We start from the raw sequence: 9969 nt of genomic DNA, 5'->3' as shown, positions 1-9969 counted from the left end.
ACACGCACCAATGGACATTGTAACAATATTGGACAGCCCATTGGAAACCAAAGGGCACACTTATACAAGTACTAATCAGTGGGAATAGGGGACAGGTGTGCGTAATGAAAGTTCCGGATAGATCTCTGACACTACCACTGTTGTGTCATCGGCAAACTTAATGATGGTGTTGGAGTTGTGCCTTTCCATGCAGTCATGAGTGAACAGGGAGTACTGGAGGGGACTGAGCATGCACCCCTGAGGCACCCCTGTGTTGAGGATCAGCGTGGCGGATGTGTTGTTACCTACCCTTAGGAAGTCCAGGATCCAGTTGCAGAGGGAGGTGTTTAGTCCCAGGGTCCTTAGCTTATTGATGAGGTTTGAGGGCACCATGGTGTTGAATGCTGAGCTGTAGTCAATGAATAGCATTCTCACATAGGTGTTCCTTTTGTCTAGGTGGGAAAGGGCAGTGTGGAGTGTAATAGAGGTTGCATCATCCGTGGATCTGTTAGGGCGGTATGCAGTGGGTCTAACGTTTCTGGGATAATGGTGTTCAAAGCATTTCATGGCTACAGACGTGAGTGCTACGGGTCGATAGTCATTTAGAAAGGTTACCTTAGTGTTCTTGGGCACAGGGACTATGGTGGTCTGCTTAGAACATGTTGGTATTACAGACTCGGACAGGGAGAGGTTGAAAATGTCAGTGAAGACACTTGCCAGGAGGTCAGCACATGCTCGCAGTACACGTCCTGGTAATCCATCAGGCCCTGCGGCCTTGTGAATGTTGACCTGTTTAAAGGTCTTACTCATATCGGCTGTTCTTCCGGAACAGCTGGTGCTCTCATGCATGTTTCAGTGTTATTTGCCTCGAAGTGAGCATAGAAGTAGTTTAGATCATCTGGTAGGCTCGTGTCACTGGGCAGCTCTCAGCTGGGTTTCCCTTTGTAGTCTGTAATGGTTTACCAACCCTGCCACATCCGACGAGCGTAAGAACCGGTGTAGTACGATTCGATCTTAGTCCTGTATTGACGATTTGCCTGTTTGATGGTTCGTCGGAGGGCATAGCGAGATTTCTTATAAGCTTCCGGGTTAGAGTCCCACTCCTTGAAAGTGGCAGCTCTAGCCGTTAGCTAAGTGCGAATGTTGCCTGTAATCCATGGCTTCTGGTTGGGGTATGTACTGTGGGGACGACGTCATCAATGCACTAATTGCTGAAGCCAATGACTGATGTGGTCTACTCTTCAATGCCATCGGAGGAATCCCGGGAACATTTTCCAGTCTGTGCTAACAAAACAGTCCTGTAGCTTAGCATCTGCTTCATCTGACACCTTTTTTATTGATCGAGTCACTGGTGATTCATGCTTTAATTTTTGCTTGTAAGCAGGGATAAGGAGGATATAATTATGGTCAGATTTGCCAAATGGAGGGTGAGGGAGAGCTTGTATGCGTCTCTGTGTGTGGAGTATAGGTGGTCCCGAGTTCTTTTCCCTCTGGTTGCACATTTAACATTTTTATTTTATTTTACCTTTATTTAACCAGGTAGGCAAGTTGAGAACAAGTTCTCATTTACAATTGACAATTGGTCCACCCACACAGACAGCGTTGTGAAGAAGGCGCAGCAGCGCCTCTTCAACCTCAGGAGGCTGAAGAAATTTGGCTTGTCACCAAAAGCACTCACAAACTTCTACAGATGCACAATCGAGAGCATCCTGTCGGGCTGTATCACCGCCTGGTACGGCAACTGCTCGCCCAACAACCGTAAGCTCTCCAGAGGGTAGTGAGTCTGCACAACGCATCACCGGGGGCAAACTACCTGCCCTCCAGGACACCTACACCACCCGATGTCACAGAAGGCCATAAAGATCATCAAGGACAACAACACCCAAGCCACTGCCTGTTCACCCCGCTATTTATCCAGAAGGCGAGGTCAGTACAGGTGCATCAAGCAGGACCGAGAGACTGAAAAACAGCTTCTATCTCAAGGCCATCAGACTGTTAAACAGCCACCACTAACATTTAGTGGCCGCTGCCAACATACTGACTCAACTCCAGCCACTTTAATAATGGGAATTGATGGAATTATGTAAAAATGTACCACTAGCCACTTTAAACAATGCCAACTTAATAAATGTTTACATACCCTACATTACTCATCTCATATGATATTGTTATACTGTACTCTATATCATCTACTGCATCTTGCCATCTTTATGTAATACATGTATCACTAGCCACTTTAAACTATGCCACTTTATGTTTACATACCCTACATTACTCATCTCATATGTATATACTGTACTCTATACCATCTACTGCATCTTGCCTATGCCTCTGTACCATCACTCATTCATATATCTTTATGTACATATCTTTATCCCTTTACACTTGTGTGTTAAGTAGTAGTTGTGGAATTGTTAGGTTAGATTACTTGTTGGTTATTACTGACATTGTCGGAACTAGAAGCACAAGCGTTTCCGCTACAAAGACGCGCATTAACATCTGCTAACCATGTGTATGTGACAAATAAAATTTGATTTGATTTGGCCAAGATAAAGCAAAGCAGTTCGACACGTACAACAACACAGAGTTACACATGGAGTAAAACAAACATACAGTCAATAATACAGTAGAAAAATAAGTCTATATACAATGTGAGCAAATGAGGTGAGATAAGGGAGGTAAAGGCAATGGTGGCGAAGTAAATACAATATGGCAAGTAAAAACACTGGAATGGTAGATTTGCAGTGGAAGAATGTGCAAAGTAGAGATAGAAATATTGGGGTGCAAAGGAGCAAAATAAATAAATACAGTAGGGGGAGAGGTAGTTGTTTGGAAAGACCGATTTAAGTTTCCCTGCATTAAAGTCCCTGTCCACTAGGAGCACCGCCTCTGGGTGAGCATTTTCCTGTTTGCTTATGGCGGAATACAGCTCATTGAGTGCGGTCTTAGTGCCAGCATCAGTCTGTTGTGGTATGTAGACAGCTACGAAAAATACAGATAAAAACTCTCTAGGTAGATAGTGTGATCTACAGCTTATCATGAGATACTCTACCTCAGGCGGGCAAAATCTCAAGACTTCCTTAGATATCATGCACCAGCTGTTATTTACAAAAATACATAGTCCGCCGTCCCTTGTCTTACCAGACGACGCTGTTCTATCCTGCCAAAACATTGTATAACCAGCCTCTGGCCCCTTTTTAACCGCTTTCTCTTCTCGGTCTGTTCTCGGGAAAGCAGTACGTCATTCACGTCGGGCTCGTCGGACTCGTTAAAGGAAAAAAAGTATTCTGCCAGTTCGTGGTTAGTAATCGCAGTTCTGATGTTCAGAAGTTATTTTCGATCATAAGAGAGGGTAGCAGCCACATTATGTATAAAATAAGTAACAAAATAAGTTACAAACAACCTAAAGAAACTAACAAAAAACACAATTGGATAGTAACACGTAAAACGTCAGCCTTCTTCTCCAGCGCCAACTAATGTATTGGCCAATGCAATTTTAGTAAAGCAGTGTGAACCCCCCTCCCACGTCAAAAAGACCAAGGCAACTTCATTTTTGGATACATATACTATATAGGGGATGCATTTCTTTCCTGTTTTGGACCTCCTGGATTATTTGGATCATTTTGATATCCTTCCATCCACAGCTCTGTCCATGAATTTGAGAGGGCTTACATTACTCCAGCCCTATCCTTCAGCTTTATTTACAGAAACAGGGGTGATGAGAATGCTTTGTTATTATTTAAATCGCTGATTGCCGCTTTAAGTACAAAGTGATTTCATCCCTTTGTGACCAAGAGAAGGTGGTCTTGTTTCAATTCTACAAAATCAGTCTGCCCTTTGAGAAAATATACAGTGACACTCGCAGCCAGAGAAAATCTATTATTTGTCTGGATAGGTCAGAAAATGTGACGTGGCACTCCCTATGCAAATGAGGTGTCAGATTTCACAGGCTAAATCACAATTGAGAGCGGGAGGCAACATCTGAAGTGGGACAACCACCACTTTCACTGAGTATACAGCAATTGATGTTGCACGGTTCACAGAGCGCTCTGTACACAAAAATGTCTGTTGGAACCCGTACAGAACAGGTCAAAGTCCCCTAGATAGGGGACTTTACATCTGAGGTTTTTAAAGGCTGAAACTTAACAAGCATCCCTCACCCATGAAACAGATTGCAATGAGAGATGCATATGTCAGCACTCACAAGTTCATTGTTTTATAATAGCTACTTAAGCCTCACTTGAACTCTCCGGCTCGTACGAAACACAGCACTAAATCCACTCCAGAACATTTTATAGATAAAAGGACTCTGATTATGTGTTGTGTATCTCGTTTCGTCAATCTCGTTTTCCGCATGATATATGGAGTGCTGTATATGTTGAAAGCCATGGCATAGGCCCGTGGGGAAATGATGAGGTTGTGTTCAGAGTCAATGGCTCCTCCTTTGCATCCCATTCCAATCTGAAAACCGTCAGTTTTGTAGACTGATTTGAGCCATTTGTCTTTTGGTTAAATGGTGAGGCGAATGGAGCATCGGCATGTTCCAACCCTGCCTGGATTCAGTACCTTGGTTTTGTTTCCTTGGCATGAAAAGGAAAGAAACAGCACTAAATGGAGTGAAAACGGGAAGGTACTAGATGAACTTTTCCTACTTCTGTTTTCATTTTTAATTGAAACATGTTTTTCTACAGTGGGCCTTATCAACATGACCCGTGCATACCTATCAAAGAAGACCTCTGTCACATTACAAGGTCCCTTTAGGCTTAGTTCAAGAATACTGGCAAACAGAACAATTGATAGCAATTGGAGGGAGGGTCAACAACCAAGTTAGAAGTATCGGAATAATAAGAACCTACACATCGAAACCCAACTAATTGTAGACAGTCCAAGTTTTATTTATTTATACTGAACAAAAATATCAACACAACATGTAAAGTGTTGGTCCCATGGTTTCATGAGCTGAAATAAAAGCTCCATACGTGCAAAAAGCTTGTTTCTCTCAAATGTTGTGCCCAAATTTGTTTACATCCCTGTTAGTGAGCATTTCTCCTTTGTCAAGACAATCCATTCACCGGACAGGTGTGGTATATCAAGAAGCTGATTAAACAGCATGAGTTTTCTATTCACAAGAAGCATTGCCTGATGTGAACCACGGCTCGAACAAAAGAGATCTCAGAAGACCTAAGATTAAGAATTGTTGACTTGCATAAAGCTGGAAAGTGTTACAAACGTATCTCTAAAAGCCTTGATGTTCATCAGTCCACGGTAAGACAAATTGTCTACAAATGGAGAAAGATCAGTACTGTTACTACTCTCCCTAAGAGTGGCCGTAAGGGAAAGATGACTGCAAGAGTACAGTGCAGAATGCTCAATGAGGTTAAGAAGAATCCTAGAGTGTCAGCTAAAGACTTACAGAAATCTCTGGAACATGTTAACATCTCTTTTGACGAGTCTAGGATACGTTAAACACTAAACAAGAATGGTGTCAAGGGAGGACACCACGGAAGAAGTCACTGCTGTCGAAAAAAACATTGCTGCACGTCTGGAGTTTMCAAAAGTGCACCTGGATGTTCCACAGCGGTACTGGCAAATTATTCTGTGGACAGATTAAATTAAAGTTGAGTTGTTTGCAAGGAACACACAACACTATGTTTGGAGAAAAAAACGCACAGCACACCAACATAAAAAACGTATCCCAACTGTAAAGTATGTTGGAGGGAGCATCATGGTTTGGGGCTGCTTTACTGCCTCAGGACCTGGACATCTTGCTATCATTGACGGAAAAATGAATTCCCAAGTTTATCAAGACATTTTGCAGGAGAATGTCTGCCAATTGAAGTGCAACAGAAGTTGGGTAATGCTACAGAAGAATGACCCAAAACACAGAAGTAAACCAACGACAGAATGGCTTCAACAGAAGAAAATACGCCTTCTGGAGTGGCCCAGTCAGAGTCCTGACCTCAACCCAATTGAGATGCTGTGGCATGACCTCAAGAGAACGGTTCACATCAGACATCCTAAGAATATTGCTGACCTGAAACAGTTTTGTAAAGTGGAATGGTCCAAAATTCTTCCTGACTGTTGCGCAGGTCTGATCCGCAACAACAGAAAATGTTTAGTTAAAGTTATTGCTGTCAAAGGAGGGTCAACTTGTTATTAAATCCAAGGGTTCACATACTTTTCCCACCCTGCACTGTGAATGTTCACACCATGTGTTCAATAAAGACATGAAAACGTATGATTGTTTGTGTGTAATTAGTTTAAACAGACTGTTTGCCTATTGTTGTGACTTATATGAAGATCAGATCAAATTTGATGACCAATTTATGCAGAAATACAGGTAATTCCAAAGGGTTCACATACTTATTCTTGACACTGTACATGTCAGTACATACACACAACAAGTAGGTCACATGGGGGAGAGGCGTTGTGCCACAAGGAGTTGCTTTATTTGTTTTTTGAAACCAGGTTTACTGTTCACTTGCGCTATATAAGATGGGAGTTCAATGCACTCATGGCTCAGTATAATACTGTATGTTTCCTTGAATTTGTTCTGGACCTGGGTAGTGTGAAAAGACTCCTGATGGCATGTCTGGTGGGGTAAGTGTGTGTGTCAGTACTGTGTGTAAGTTGACTATGCAGACAATTTTGAATTTCCAACACATTCACGTTTCTTATAAAAACAAGAAGTGACGGATTCAGTCTTCAACTCTTAGCCAAGAGAGACTGGCATGCATAGTGTTAATATTAGCCCTCTGATTACAATGAAGAGCAAGACGTGCCGCTCTGGTCTGGGCCAGCTGCAGCTTAACTAGGTCTTTCTTTGCAGCACTTGACCATATGACTAGAGCCTGCAGGACTTGTTTTGTGGAATGTGGTGTCAAAAAAGCAGAACATCTCTTTATTATGGACAGACCTCTCCCCATCTTTACAACCATTGAATCTATATGTTTTGACCATGACAGTTTACAATCTAAGGTAACGCCAAGTAATTGTCACGATGGTTAGAATAACTGGACCAAAGCGCAGCGGGATCTGGGTTCCACATCTTTTTATTTCTAAGTGAAACTCACAGCAAAAACAAAACAATAAATCTCAAAACGAAACGTGAAGCTAACAATAATGCTAACAAACAACTATCCATAGTCAAGATCCCACAAAGCACAAAGGGGAAATGGCTGCCTAAATATGATCCCCAATCAGAGACAACGACAAACAGCTGCCTCTGATTGGGAACCATACCTGGCCAACATAGAAACATAATCCACTAGATGACCCACCCTAGTCACACCCCGACCTAACCAACATAGAGAATAAAAAGTTCTCTATATGATCAGGGCATGACAGTAATTTAGTCTCCTCGACTTGTTCAACAGCCACACCCTTGGAGCACTCATAATGGTGAATCCCAGATAGAAACAGGAGCACTTTCTCCAATGTGTCTCTGATGTTGTGTGTTTGTGTGCTTACATGCTTGCATGTGTAGCAGTGTGATGTTGTTCCCCTAGATTACGCACCAAATTGCACACAAGGACCAATTCAAATAGGCCAGGTCAAGAGGGGATGTTAATAATTTGATAATAATAATAATAATTCAGTGTATTTTTTTATTTAATTACAGCTGCATAGCTAATGTTTTTATTTGGTGTACAAACACTTTTTCATACCAATATTGTACATACAAGTGATTGTAAAAGTTTTGTATATTTTGGTTTGGCCCATCGCGGGTTATCTGTATTCCCATACCACTTTATCGTTCTCTTTTGCCTGACCCTCGGCTAGCAAGGTATGTTGTCCTTGGCTCCGAAACTGTTTAATATAAACCGTCATAAGGTTATACAATGTACTGTTTTGCAACCATACGTTTGTTATAGTGTGGACAGTGTAGGATATTTATGTTAACAAGTCTCACAGAGCTCACTGACTGGGGTATCTTGTTGAACTTCTGAGTACTTGTGACAGTGGTTGAGTGAGTGTCCATGTGTTCGCGCAGGTGCCGGAGAGCTGTGACTGCACCAAGGGTAACGTGTGTGTTGTCTCTTCGTGTGCAGGTATGTCTTTTATTTTGTCAGAATTATGTTCTGTATAGTTTTACTTGTATATGCTGTTGTGCAGCGAGTGTGTGCACGCAGCACCTGTTAATTCTTTTGGCGCTCTTTTGCCTGACCCTCGGCTAGCAAGGTGCCGGAGAGCTGTGACTGCACCAAGGGTAACGTGTGTGTTGTCTCTTCGTGTGCAGGGCAAATAAAAAGATTTCAACGAGCAGACCATCAGTTGTGGCAGCGTCCTAATTAAAAATACACAACGCAGAATGAACCACGCTACACATGCATATGTGTGTGTCCATGTGTGTGTGTGTGTGTGTATGTGTTCCATGCATAGTATGCTACCTCCTGTATGCACAGGCAGTCCAATTTCTCTGTCCGATGGTGTCCATTAATGACAGCTAACTTACTGTACTTTGAGTACATGGTGCTTGTTGATGTCATCATAGAAGCTCTTGGTCCCCTTAGACAGGGGCTTACCACTAACCCTCTCCCAGGTCACACTGGGCATAGGTCTCCCTGTCACTTTCACCTTGAGTGATTCCTTGTCTCCTATCGAATCGAATAGAATCAACTTTATTGTCCATAAGTCAAATGTCTTATTTTTTGTCTAATCTTAGCCCCATAACTCAAAACATTGATACTGTATATTCAATCAGTCCTGAGCCCATAGTAGACTGGAGAGAGTGGCTCATTCTTAAAGATGAACTCCAGCTAATTTAGAAATATAGACATTTAAAAACAATATCCTAAGTATAAATACAGTAATGTACACAGACATAAAGGTCCAATGCAGCCATTCTTATCTCAATATCAAATCAGTTATGGGTAACTTTACTGTGTTTGTTTTCAATTAAAATTGTCAAAAATAAACAAATATAGCTTCTTAGCAGAAAGCTATTTCGCAAGCAAGATTTTTGCTAGGACTGTCTGGGAGGGGAAAACTACCTGTTATTGGCAGAAAGGTTTGGAACTCTCTTTCTTATTGGTCTATTAACTAATTTACCACCAGGTGATGTCACCGGGCAGGCCAAAACTTCATCCCACCAAAACAGGCAGAAATTTCAAACAGCTCTTACACTGAAAGGGCATTATTATAGTTTTTTTTAAATTATTCCAACCTCAGTGTGGAAATACACTGAATATACAAAACATTATGAACACCTGCTCTTTCCATGACGGACTGACCACGTGAAGCCAGGTGAAAGATATGATCCCTTATTGATGTCCCTTGTAAAATCACCTTCCATCTGTTACGCCCTGACCTTAGAGAGCTTTTTATGTCTCTATTTTGGGTTTGGTCAGGGTGTGATTTGGGTGGGCATTCTATGTTCTATTTTCTATGTTTTTGTATTTCTTTGTTTTGGCCGGTAAGGTTCTCAATCAGGGACAGCTGTCTATCGTTGTCTCTGATTGGGAACCATACTTAGCCCTTTTCCCTCCTTTCTGTGTGGGAAGTTGTCTTTGTTTGTGGCGCTATAGCCTTTAAGCGTCACGGTCGTTTTTGTATTGTTTTGTCGGCGTCATTCTAATAAAAAGGAATACCACGCTCACCACGCTGCGCTTTGGTCCAGTTCTTTCGACGGCCGTGACACCATCAGTGTAGATGTAGGGGAGGAGACAGGTTAAACCTTTTAAATGTAACTACATGTAATCTACGTAATCCCCGACAGTAATTATTTGTCATGAGAGGACCATAAACAATAACGAGTATTTGAATTTGTATTTATTAAGGATTCCCATTAGCTGCTGCCAAGGCAGTAGTGGGTCCAGCAACATTAAGACATATATATATATACAATATAAAATATTACATGACATTACCTTCCATAACATTTTTCACAACACATTAAGTGTGTGCCCTCAGGCCATTTCTCTACTATCACACATCTACTATCACGCAGCAGTAAGATTGCACTTAAATCAACCATTTATCGGATCATCA

At 41.9% G+C, this 9969-nt stretch overlaps 1 long non-coding RNA gene across 1 annotated transcript; it reads left to right on the top strand.

Annotated features, from left to right (window-relative positions):
- Positions 1-7977: 7977 nt before the first annotated feature.
- Positions 7978-8247, top strand: LOC139025040 (uncharacterized). Its single transcript, XR_011476479.1, has 2 exons — positions 7978-8030; positions 8157-8247. It is a non-coding gene; the product is annotated as an uncharacterized lncRNA (long non-coding RNA).
- The last annotated feature ends 1722 nt before the right edge of the window (positions 8248-9969 follow it).

The sequence above is a fragment of the Salvelinus sp. IW2-2015 genome, linkage group LG4q.1:29 (genome assembly GCF_002910315.2).
Source record: "Salvelinus sp. IW2-2015 linkage group LG4q.1:29, ASM291031v2, whole genome shotgun sequence".
Taxonomy (NCBI): Eukaryota; Metazoa; Chordata; class Actinopteri; order Salmoniformes; family Salmonidae; genus Salvelinus; species Salvelinus sp. IW2-2015.
Note: the sequence above shows the minus strand (reverse complement) of the source record. Positions and strands in the feature narration are given on the sequence as shown.